This window comes from Atractosteus spatula, chromosome 20, assembly GCF_055471065.1.
Source record: "Atractosteus spatula isolate fAtrSpa1 chromosome 20, fAtrSpa1.hap1, whole genome shotgun sequence".
Taxonomy (NCBI): Eukaryota; Metazoa; Chordata; class Actinopteri; order Semionotiformes; family Lepisosteidae; genus Atractosteus; species Atractosteus spatula.
Window position 1 is genome coordinate 11,940,308 of NC_142725.1, and position 13,073 is coordinate 11,953,380.

At 40.6% G+C, this 13,073-nt stretch overlaps 1 protein-coding gene across 1 annotated transcript in view; it reads right to left on the reverse strand.

Annotated features, from left to right (window-relative positions):
- pax7a (paired box 7a) overlaps positions 1-13,073 on the reverse strand; it is an 81,502-nt gene that overhangs the window by 42,607 nt on the left and 25,822 nt on the right. The window lies entirely within an intron of this gene.

Below are 13,073 nucleotides of genomic sequence, written 5' to 3' on the forward strand. Positions count from 1 at the left end.
TTGTCACATCTCAAAATTAACATGCACTTGCACATTGAGCTGAAAAATAATTCTTTTCATTCTTTAGTCAGTCTACCACTTCAAGTAGAGTACTGCATTATGTGTTGCGTGTTAGGATAATATTGTGTGGTTTGGACACTTCTCAGTCCTCAGATAAGGGGTCTGGACATAAAGATATATATAATAGCAACCATATGAATTAATTTCTTGTTCTTCACAGTACAGTATATATTTAGTCAAAGTAAGTAAGTAGCCACAGACATCTATTTCACTATTATTATGGGTCACCAGAGTGGTATATCTGTACTTCGATCAGTGAAAGCTGCTATGAATCGTGGGAAATATGCACATTAATTAGATCTGAACATCTTGTTAGACAGTTCTGTTTTCTAATGTTATTACATGGACAGAGCTAATTAGCAATCATATCTCCTACAATTCATATTCTCTCAAAATTCATTCTAATCTCAAAAACACTACAAACCTGAGCAGAATATACAAATACAATTAATTAGCCACCTACATATTAAATACAAATGAATAATACTGTAACTGCTGTCAAACTTCCTCACTTAATTGTAAGGGTAATACATGAATATAAAAATAAATCAACATAATGAATTACATGATTATTTAAAATGTGCACTGCAAATACTGGTATCAGGAGACATGTAGTTATCCATATTTTTAATTTGTCCTGCAATTTTGAAGTCTCATTTCTAAAGAAAATTAATTTTAAGTAGGGGAGTCCATATTCATGATATTTTTATGGCTGTGCCTTTCTTGACCAGTATGTCCCATAGGTGAAATCGTATTTTATCCATTTCTTATTGGGCAATCGTGTCATGGTCTAAAATGAGCAACACTCAAGGAAGCACTTTCCAGAAGGGGTGTAGGTGGCATCTGTTCCTCAGCCCTACAATCAAGGAACAGACACCCTGAGAAACAAAGGAAAAAAAGACAGACAAATGACATATTTCTTCCTTTCTCTTCACTCCATAACTGCTTTCTGCCCATCGTATTGATCCCCAGCAGGACTCGTCTTTTTTTGCCCCTTGCTTTTGTTTTATTTTATTTCTTATTTTGGGTTTCAGGAGTTGAACGGCTGATCCCTACAAATCCTCCTGCCAGCACTAGAAGTCCTCTCCTCCAGACACGGTGCTTAATCAGGGCCATGACTTCTGTTGAAATTTAAGCGATTCCAAATTAGGGATGGCTGAACTCTTATTTCTTATTCAAAGGTGTTTATACAGGCTTGCCAGTTCGCTGGGAGTACAGCCGATTGCTTCCAGCAGAGGCGGCAGATCTTTCACTAGCCAGTGTGGAGAAAGGGTGACGATGGGAGCTCGGGTAATTAGGGAAGACTCTCCACTGACTGTTAAACTCTCATCGAACCCTGTCATTGGAAGACTGGCCACTTTACACAGCACATTTGCTTTCTCGGCACTGCACGAAACCAACAATCCTGCAGTATGCTCACATTAGAAACACAAGGCTGATGTCTCTTTCTTTTGCACTGTCATACAAGCTATCATCACTACAGAGATGCTTTGTTGGAATAAGTTCTGATGTAGCCTACATGATCTACCTACCACAGGTTGAATGGGTGGAATCATATTCTTGAAAGTGACCTGAAACTCCGGAACTAGCATGGCTCTGTTCAATATGTTACATAGGTAAAGTACTACTTTAACATACCAACTCTGCTTAGCTATCTATAACTCACTTGTGAGTTACAGCTTCCAGGTACACACTGTTGCACTTAAAGAATGACCCTAAATAACCAGCTCCGCTCTGTCAAGAGGCATATACTCTCTTTCATTGTTTTAGGAAACAAAATCATGAAGGCAGTTTGGGGGGGGGGGGGAAAGTATTATTTATTTTTTCCACGATTGGTGCTTCAATTTACATTATTCCTTTACTTTCATGGTAGAGTTCAAAACGAACATGATCAGCCTTGCTTTAATCTTCCCTGTGATTCCAGCTGTCACACTGCTAGTAACTCTCCAGTAGGAAAAAAAACAAACATTAACAAATACTGTACTGCATCCAACACACAGCTATCACTTGAATCCAGTGCTGCCAGCCATCAGGGATTTTACACAATGGATTTACACAATTGCTGTACGTGCCTGTGAAGAGGTCTGCGGTAGCTGTTAGATGTCTCCAGTGTCTGCTCCCCTGCTAATGTGAAGAGTGCCTAGGGGGACAGGTGTGGGGCACGCCGAGAAGCTGGACGTTTTACACAGTCTAGGTCTTTAACAGCTTAGCCTTAACACCTCCCTAAACAAACACACACACACACACTTGTCAAATGAAGGAAGACAGTATCTTTCTTTCTCCCAGGTGGAATGTAGGCACAATGAAGAATGCACAGTGGGAAATGGCAGGTGTGTGCTGGAAGATCAGTCTACTGTCAAACCCTTCTTACACTTGTAGAGGAAAATAATACAGGCTAAGTGCATCTGCCACATTTTCCACTAATGATATGGACAGAAAGGGAAAGGGAGTGGAAGACCGAGTGTGACTGGTGGATTGTTGGCCAATGTGGACTATTGTAATTGCTCACTGAGATCTAAACACTGGGCTGAGTTAGAAGCACTGGCTCACAGCCTTGTCCCATGCAGAAACCCCCACAAAGCATGACGCGCGTCGCGAGATTCGGAATTCGGATCGGTGCTGCGCGAGCTACTCCGAAAACTGTTAAGCCGGTAGCGTGTTTGTTTACCCCAAAACAGGTGGGGGCTGTCAGGATTCAAGGGTCACGGGACGCCTTCTTGTGCCTGTGGGTGTGAGCCCGCACGTCCCTGTAACTCAAGTGGATGTGTGTGTGTCTCTGTAGGCGAGGGTGTGCCGAGAAATAAAGGAAAAGAAGAAGAACAAGGAACCCCCCCCCCCCCTCCTGTGCCGCTAAATAATGAAAAAAGAACCAGCAAAATGGCTGGCACTCCTGGTCAGCTTTGGAGTTTAATTAAACAAGGAATTATAGGATTAGGTAGAGACTATCATTACAGGCCACTCGAGGAGTCTTCTCACTGACTTCTTTTTGTCTCCTGGAGCTCAGGCTCAAGAATTCTCAACGGATTACATGTGGCCACAGGACATGAGGGCGCATTAATGAAATCAATTTTTTTTTATATAAAGTAAAGATTGGTTCTTCAGCCCTACTCCGCAGTGCTGCAAACATGTGCATGTATATATAGAGGCGAATATGTACATGTACAGTGAAGCCCTTTGTTGGTTTTTATGAGGATGCAGCAAACCGCTTTGCTACTAACTTGCCATGACAACACTTGAGACCAGCACAGTGGTCTATATATCACTTTCCAAAGGCACCCGGGAGTCCTGGGGCTGGCTGTAGCTTTCATTTCAGAGACAGCATGGAATTTATTTGTTCTCTTCTACATGCTGCTGGATTTAGAAAAAAAAATCCCACAATAGCCAACCTTACTTTGCATCTCTTATTTTTGTCCACTAGCATGGGCTTAGAGGAAGATTTAGATTACTCCTTTTTTAAACAGTCCCCCATCTCCCCGCTCAAGGCGTCAGAAGTTGCTCTTTTCGAATTCAGCTTTGAAAAAAGAATGCAGCCACTCGTTTCTAATTGAGTCACAGAATGCAGCTGTCTTAATGTAAGTTTTGGCTGAAATTCCATGCATGGCTGATGAGGATCTCTTTAGTGCTGTTTCATTCTGCTCCACTCCTCAGTCTTACAGTCATTTATCCTCCATGTGACAACACATACCAAGTGCTTCGGTCAGTCTGTATAGTAAAATGAACCAGGCAGACAGAAACCTCACACAGAAGTCAACACCTTGGAGCAGAGCAACGAGGGATTATGGTAATTGAGTACCGAGTGATGCATCTTGCCCTCTTCTTGTCTACAGTGCTTGTGGTGCCCAGAGATTGGCATGCTGTGCTTTATCAGGTGAATGTTAACATGGCACAGGATATAATGAAGGCAGGATGGCACAAAGGTGGTGAAAAGTCAACTGAATCATTCTTTGCAAGCTGGATTTGTAAAAGCAGTGACAGGTGTTAGACTGCCTTGTGACTGGCTCATTTTCTAACAGAAAGATACAGCCCATGGTTCCAAATTCAGTATCTATGAGGCACGGCAGAGTTTCCATTTCATCTGCAGTCACCAAGGCTAGGATTTAACAACAAAACCTGTCTGATGATAATATAATACCGTGCATGGTTAAATTTAATTTTCCTATAAACTTCAAGCTGTAATACTGGTAAGAGATGAAGGAATGAATGCTCACAAGGTTTTCACATTAGTTTATGAGAATGTTCTTTGACATCAGATCTTTTTTTAAAAAAAAACAACAAATCCCATTACACAGCAAGGTCATTTTTTAATCATTTACCCTGTATTATAACAAATAAAGAACATCCTGATTACACCCTATATAATAATAAGGCTGTAATTCCATTTTAAGGTTCTGGGGAGATTGATAAACTACTCAAGCTTTGCTCTCATGATTTATCATAAAATTAAAGCCTAATTATGTACTATCGGGTGTGTATTATTCCTTTTAAAGTATATTCCTCTAGGGTACATGGTAATTTATAGATATATATTGTGTTTAAATACCATGTATTCAGGGCTAAATGAATCAAATAGAATCAAATAGAAACTCTCACTCATATCTTTTGAAATTGAACTTCACCACTAACAAATGCCCACTGCCCCTAAGTCAACTCTGTGTTACAAAATAAGAGAGATGCTACTTTCTGACCAAAGCTGATTAAAATGCAGTAAAATGCATCGTTTACGTGCCAGACACTCTGTATCTTCTCCTTGTTTTAAAATTTTAATTAAATAATCTCATTAATTAGAACCTGGTCTTATAGTTCCCAATGGGATCAGTGCAACTTGTTGTGATAACAGCAATCAGCGATAGATAGGGGCCATTATTGTTAGCTAAGAATGTAATATTTTCCAGCATACATCTGTCAGCGCACCACACTTTCTCCACAGGGAATTCATGTGACAGATTAGTATGTTGGTGGCATGGTGGTGGGGTTTGTGTAGTGTGGGGCAGTGATACTATGATTTCAAGGTACACCTTAATTTTTACAACTGTTTCAAAATTTTATCAGCTGGGTTAAAAACAAATCTAAAAAGCAACGATTCACAGATAGACAAAGCCTGCCTGTTTGTTCTCTTACCATTTACCAGGCCTTCTTTTCTAATGCGAATATTTCCAAAGTTTGACACCCAGTGCATTCCCAACAACTACTCCATTATAACTTCATAGTGTTCATTCTTTCCAGAAATCCTTTGATATTTTTTTTAAATATGAAGTGCTACTGCTCTGATTCTGACTGAAGGACAAGAAATGATGCTACTAGGAGTTTAGAGTTGATGCTGTGGTTAATTTGAGCTCCAAGATGATGTTTACTTCTGTTCCTTGGGAGGGTGGCAGAGATCTCTTTGTAGTTATGACTACCCCATAAAAACAGCCCATCCCTGCTGCAGCTCATTGTTAATTCCAGTGCCTGTTTTGAGTACAAGCAGATGGAATATCCATCATGAGTGCTATGCCTGGGCCCCCTCCCCACGCCTCTCTCCCCCCTCTATTTTCTTTTAACCTTTTTTTTCAGCGTAGTCCTCCCACCCTCTCCGAGCTGGCCCTTTTGTTTGGCCTTCTAAAGCGCCTGAGGTAACGTGGCCTTGATCAACTCCCGGCTGCAGCTGTGCAGTCCATAAAGAACGCTGGGCTCAGTGCTCAATCACTCCGCAGTGGCAGGGAGACAAACGTTTCGACATCTGTCTTCATCAGTGTTACTAGAGGTACCACTGTGCCCTTTGCAAAGGGGTTTGTATGCATGTGTGTGTATGTGGGGGGTGCGATTTGTAAGAACCCACTGCGTTTTTATTTAAAAGAGAAGTACATCACCGCATCTTGCAGATTTGACGCCATCATGCCATGTACTGGTAGGAATACAACATTGATAAAAATTTCCCAAAAAGCAGAACGAGTTCTTCTGCTGTGAGATGGGCATAGGCTTCTTTCGGAGATGTGACCTATCAGAAATGACTATCTAATTAATTAATATACTGTGCAAATTAGTGACCCAAATCTGTTAATAGGTTCCATCCCATAAACTGGTGCACTCAAATCTATTCGTGCCAGAAAATAAAACATTTTGCCGACTTAGTAATATAATAAGCTTCCTCCAGAAAACTGAAGCACACCAGGTTGTTCACTTTTCCTTTTCAGACCAGGGCTCTTACCAAAGCCCTTCATAGCATTAGGCAGCAGAATTAGAAATGGATCGCTTATATACACCTGCGATCTATATCAGCTTGTGCAACAGTCAGTTAAGGACAGAGAAACACAAGCTGGTCATCACCATCCTGCATCCCTTCTCCTCCTTGGCCTTGTGACTCAAGTACCCCCTAGCCTTCTGCTCAGCAGCAGTGTCCGGTGTTCTCGGAGATCACTGAAATACCACGTTCATGCAACCGAGTGGCTTCACCCATCATAACTTGAAACAAAGCCTAGCTCCAATCAGAAGGCAAGCCATATGCCTTTCTTCTTGCGTCACTAAACCTGAGCCAATGAAATCCTCTCACACACAGGGACCAGAATCTGCAAGCGCAGCAGGGTGCAGTATCGATTTCTAATGCCTCTTTCCTGAAACCCAATTAGTTCCAGCCAAATTATCATCCCGCTCTGCTTACAATATTTTACAGGCGTCTGGAAGCCTACCCTTGGCAAAGTGAATGACACCAGTTGAAACAGACTGATCTACAAACATGATATTTTATTTTGTTTCCCAGAGGAAAAACAACCTAACAAACAAACAAACAAAGCATATCTCTCCTGCTATTTTATTTATATGTTTATTTTGTGCCTTTTGTTGTTGTTGTAATTATTCTTTTTGTCAGTTAACTGAGATGGTGGGGGGGACTCATTATACAAGCACACTATAATGAGCTCAGCGAGCTCGAGATCTGATTTGCTATCTTTGACATCCATCTGCCTCGCTGCAATCTCTGTGGCTTCAGGCTTGGATATAAAAACCGTTTCCTTTCCTAAGGTCTGTTTGGGATCTGAACTTCAGATACTGGTATGCAGAACACATGAGGGAGGGTGGATGGGGAAACTGCATATAAAACTGAAAATGAATGACAGGAGAGCTTGCCTACTTTTGTAGTACTGCGCTGGTGGGTGCTTTCAACTTCTAACGTATGGAGAGTGTCTTTCGGAGAGTGTTTCTTATGGGCCACGTGCAAAACTGTCTTTGATAATGATGTTCCGGATCCTCAGACAGTGTATGTAAATAGTGCAATAGTGCAAATGAGCACTGCCTCTTGCATCTGTCCTGTTTGCTTAGCAAGGACCACAAGCTGTACCAATACAACGGAAATCCTAAGAGCCAAGAATAAATCAATCTTGAAGTGTATGTTTTGCAAAGAAGGGTCAGCCACATTTTTTTTTATTTGCCTTCATTGCATTTAAACATACATTATTGTCCTTCAGGATCCTTTACCGCATGAAATGCATGAATGATCATGATCAGAATCAATGACAGCACCCACCTAGCTGACAGAGAGCAGCAGCCCCAGCTACACAGCAGAGCAGGTGGAGAAGAGAGCAACTGCTTCACCAGTTGAATTAAAGGGGGAACGTTCTGCCAGAACGCCAAATCACACAAGCCCAGTGTGGAAATCAGCATTATGACTCTAATCATAAATTGCAACGTACTGCCATCTCAACTAGTGATACTAATCAAACAGCCTTTCTTATTTTAATCATTAGCAAAGCAGCAAGGATTGTTTAGCGCTGATACAGTAGGTACTCCAGATACACCGCCCTCCTTTCCAGTTGCACATTTTCAGACATACTTTCACACTGCAGAAGAAACAGCACATCTGATTATATTTAACAGGCGTTTTACAGCAAAGTTCAATTCAGAGTTCACTTTTTACAAGCAACTCCTGCAGCGTAGTTAATTTAAAGACTCTGCCGAATGAGTTGACTTGATAGATTATAACAAGAACAATGGCAAAAGTTTTCCCAAGTTCTTCACTCACCTAACCCCTTGAGTTTTCTGCAGGCAATGCTTAATGGAGGGTTATGTACTTTGACTGGTACAGTGATTCTTTGTGAATAGCATCTTCTGTTAAATATATTTTTGTCAGGCTGCAATAATGTACACACCAGTGGGAAAGCTCACACAGTTAAGAACAGTCAAGCCAGTAAGAAACAATTAAGCAAGTGGATGTCTCAGCACGTGTTCATTTAGTTTAAGAGAAATACTGCTTTGTAAGACTGACGCTAATTAGAAGTGCCCTTTACTATTCTGATTTTGAATGGTTTTCACTTTTGCCTACTTAAATGTGATAAACAGCTTATAATGCTGGTCTCTGAGAGTGCCCTCTGTTTTAAAAAGACTCAGTGTTAAATCCACAGATAAATCTACACTTACCAACAACATTAATGAAGAACAAGCATTATGCAAAAGAACACCGGAAATAGTTGTGGTTTGTAGTTCTCGAAAAATTTTCTCGAATATTTTTTTTTTCTTGTACAGAAAAAGTTGTTACGTGTTTTAAGGATCGTTGTGGAAAAAAACAATGTACTGTTAATCTGAGCTCTACCTGGCATGTTTCTTCATTTCTTTTCACAAAACCTGACTACAGGGGATCCACATTAAGAAGTCTTGACTGATAAGCGATAACAAATGCGACATACTGGTGAAGATCTAAAAACCTATCTTCCACCGCAGCTGTGAACTGGTGGAAGGACCCCTCACTCCCAGGGAGAAAACCCCATTTTTTTTTACTAACTGTCATCCTTGTCTCTCGCCGCCACTTTTTAAAATGTGGGCTTACTCCCTTTCCCCCCCTTTCAACTTTGCACATGAAAATTCCTCTGCCTTTCTCTCCTTTTGTTCCGAATGAAAGCAGAACCTTAAGGAGACGATGAAGAGGACGACAACGACAACGAAGAAGAAGCAGCAGAAGAGGAGGAGGAGAAAGAGAATCCAAAGGGGAAGAAAAGAAAAAAAGGAGGTTCTATAATCTTTGGCTCCCACAACAAACAATTAGCCCCCTTTTTTTTTTCTTTCTTCAGAGTAAAAAAAAAAAGTTTGAGTGGGGGGGGGGGAAGGACAAAAATAAGCAGTGGAGGCGATAGGCTTTTATGGGCCTTGTCATGTGTGTGAAGGCGCAGTAGCTTTTTGTCTGTGCGTCTGTGTGAGTGTGCGCTCACCTTAAACAACAGAGCAGTTCTAGGGCCTCTCAGCTCTTTCAGCCCGATAGAAGGCGCACCTTAGGGGGCCATTAAGGCTTGAAAAGAGGACTGACAACCCCGTGCAGCTTTGTGGGGCATCAATAAACGCTGACATATTGACTCTCTGTGCCCAAGCTCAACTGGAAGGTGCTGCCTGAATATTAAACCATTAAGGGTTGAGGGGGGGTGGGGGTGGCAGCAGGGACTTTAATCTCTGGGGTCTCAGATTCAAACCCTGCAAAACTAGAGGGGCTACCTGTTTCCCAAAGAGAAATAGACAGTTCTCCGCTTTTCTCTCTTCACTTTAAAATGTCGAGATTGTTTTAGCTAGTATGTTTTTCTACAGCTATAAACAATATCAGATGTCAAGCAGCTGCCTCACATATCCTGTACGGTCTCGAATCCCTGAAGTAACACAAATGTTATTAAAAATTAGAAACTGAGAATTAAAAAAAGTCCAAAAGAGTTAGTCCAAAAGTACTAAGAGTTAAGAAAAAAAAAACATAACACATGGTTTGTAATTGATATAGCTTTGAAATCTTAAAATGACCATTATCTCTCAGACCCCCACATGTGTTGTGATTTAGACACGGAATAATCTAAAATAAAATCCTAAATGGAGAAGGCCTGCTTTGCACATTTTCATCAGTGTTTAATACATTAGATATTCAAGAAACCTAAGAGTTATTTGAAAAAAGAGCATTCTAGCAAAATATGAATTTGCTTGTAATTCATGTATTTATTTAATTTTACAATTTTTCCCTCCAATCACCTGTAAATATCCACAGAACCATGTGGAATCTATTAATACACTTAAATATAATTTACTTAGACATAAAACTTCAATGCTATACCACACATGTCACAATAAAAACAGATTTAAAAACAGCATAACTCTGTTAACAGTAAATGAAGAAAGAAACATGAACAATGTCTCAAGAAGTACTAGAAGAATTTCATGTTTGCAATTTCCTGGCACAGGCACACTGCTTGGATTAAAAGATTTGGCTTTAAAAAATCACTGATTGAAAACTGGAGAAGTACTTGATTCCATCTCAACCTGTCAGCTTCTGCAAACAGGTATTGAAAAGAGGCAGGTTTAGTTTTACAGCCAAGTCTCTGTTACTCTTCTTTGACAATGGTCTTTCATTTCCTGGGATTAAGAACACACTAATTGGGGTCTCAGAAAACACAAGTTAAAAAATTAGAAATATAAGCAGCAAAGGACCAAATGAACAGAAGAGTAAACAAGGAGAGGCAGTCTGATAGCTGCTTAAGCAATCAAACCTTGCTTGATTATAAATCCTGCCAGTGACTATTATTAAGTGTTTTGCATATTTGTCAGTATTATTGACACCAAAAAGTGAACCACTGGGGTCTGCTGCCCACGCTGTAGAATTCAATGCTCAGAATCCCTCAGTGAACCTGGCTGACTGTACGGTTTTCTAAAAAAAGGAGAGTAATTGCAACAATTAACTCAATATATTTGGCAGTTCTCCTGTAGACCTTGAATTTAATAGATCTGGTGCCTTTGAGAATAAAACATATTTCTGCATTAGCAAGGCATTGGAGACCAGACCCTTGGCAGGAAAGAGCAAAGTCTCAGAGCCATTGATGCTAAACTGACACCCATCCTGCAGCGCGACCAGAGAGGCAAGACAGAGCAACAAGCAGAATCCAAAAAGAAAATAAGATGAACAACAAACCTTCAAATTTCATCAAAAACCAACACACACAAAACCTTACAGCAGATAAATGCTACACATTGATATGCCATCTCAAGGTGTAACGTGTTGCACCCTGCCCATTTTGGCAAGCAATTAAAACATGAAAATGTTTTTCACGTTCACACTTCTACAGCGCTGTGCTTTCCTTAATGCAGTTTGAATCCGTCGTGTAAAATCAATAAATATTAAAAGGTGGTTCTGAGTGGCAAGCCAGGGGGAGCTGGGAGAGCTCGGCGCTGATGTGGGCAGATGGGGGCAAGGAGAGGGATGTGAAGAGATGAGCTCACACAATGGTGTGAGAGGGAGAGGCTGGAGGTGGACAGCTGCAGGGGGAGAAAGAGCAGATTGCCTGGGGCAGGACCGCAGTCCCAGCGCCCAACTGCTCCCTGCAGGCCACTGCAAGTCCACGTGCACAAGGGTACGCAAGTCACGCACACAGAGGTACGACAACGAGCCTGTGTGAATCATTCGCCAAACGCGCTTCTCCAGCAGCTCAAGACTTATTTTTCAGCATATCCACAAACGTACGGATGCCTTGTAATAAAAAAAACAACAAATCACACTGTTTGGTACCTAGACTGCTCCTGCACGGCCGAATCCAAAGAAATGAAACTCCAGCAGTACGAGAGCTGGACTGGAATGTGAGTGAGGGAGCTCTGTTCAGTTTACTGGGTGACATTCACGTACAAACATGAAAGCGCTTTTCCACTAAAACCATTGGAATAAGTCATTTCACCTTGTTATTATATTAAATGACAGCCTCACTACATATCTGAACTGAACCATGTCAACAGCTCAATGTCAGTGGGAAACTGTTACATTACTTCAGAGGTGTGCTAGGGCTCCATTAATGTACCTGGCCCAACCAGTGAATGAAAGCTCTCATCATTTTCATGGCGACTGAAAAGGATCAAAGAGCCGGCACTGACTTGCACTATTTTTTAATCTGATTTAGTCGTGCTGCAACAATAAATTGGTGTTATAGTTTATAGAGCACAATTATATTGTGAATAATATAAGACAAGATTACCTCCAAGGTCCATCACAAAACAATCAGTCTTTTTTCCCTATCCTAAACAAAATGATTACACAACATGCACGCAGGGAATGAACACTATCCCTAAACAACAACAATGTCACACTCACAGTAAGGACCTACACAGCCTGAGGGCTTCTCACCTTCAGAGTTTCACTTTCTACTTGTGGACAGAACTAATGTAGTCAGTAAAATCAGTCCCACTAGCTTTGATTTAAACTACCCCAAACAGTCACCTTCAAAGTGCTTCCAGAAAACGCTTTCCAGATTATGGCACTTCTATCCATCCAACAGTACAAAATGTATTCCTCAAAGACACACATACTGTAGCTAATACAGTACATGCTTAGGACTTTAACATAATCAAAGATGAAGAGACTCCAAAGAACTTCAGACACAAGGCTGTTCCAGAAATCTGCTGAGTGTCCATGATTGTGGCAATATGCTTTAGCAAACTAGCACATATTAAGTGCAAAGTCTTTATCAGTTCTTTCTTCCTTCCTGACATGTGGTTTTGTTTGTGATAAAAAAACAACAGCATACAGAAACAAATGGCTGAGCATCTTTTTGAACAAACTCTGATTTAGATTACAGGGGCAAAGAAATAGCAGACATACCGCCTGAATGAATGCAAGCTCTCACTGGACAGCTCTGAGCTTAGACAAAAAAAAGTATTATATAGAAAAGTATAATCTTATTTCGAAAAAGGCAGATTCATATAATATAGGCTTTTCTGCGTCAAATAAATAACTGATTTGAGCTACTTGACTCTTCTTTAAAGATTATGCCTAATGGGCTCTTTTAAAAAGCAACAAGACGTGTTTTTTGAAGTCAGATTGTTTGGCATATGATCTGACATGCACTCCCACTTTTCTTCAATGTGACATCTAATAATAAAAATGTTTAATCAGCTGTCAAAGATTTTAATTACATTTTGACTTCTAATGTAAAAGGAAAGTGTGACAATTACAGAGAACATAAGTTAGGGAATGGATATATAGTATAATGGTTGAAAAACAACATGTTTTCCACTTTTTTTGAAAAAAGCCCCCCCAC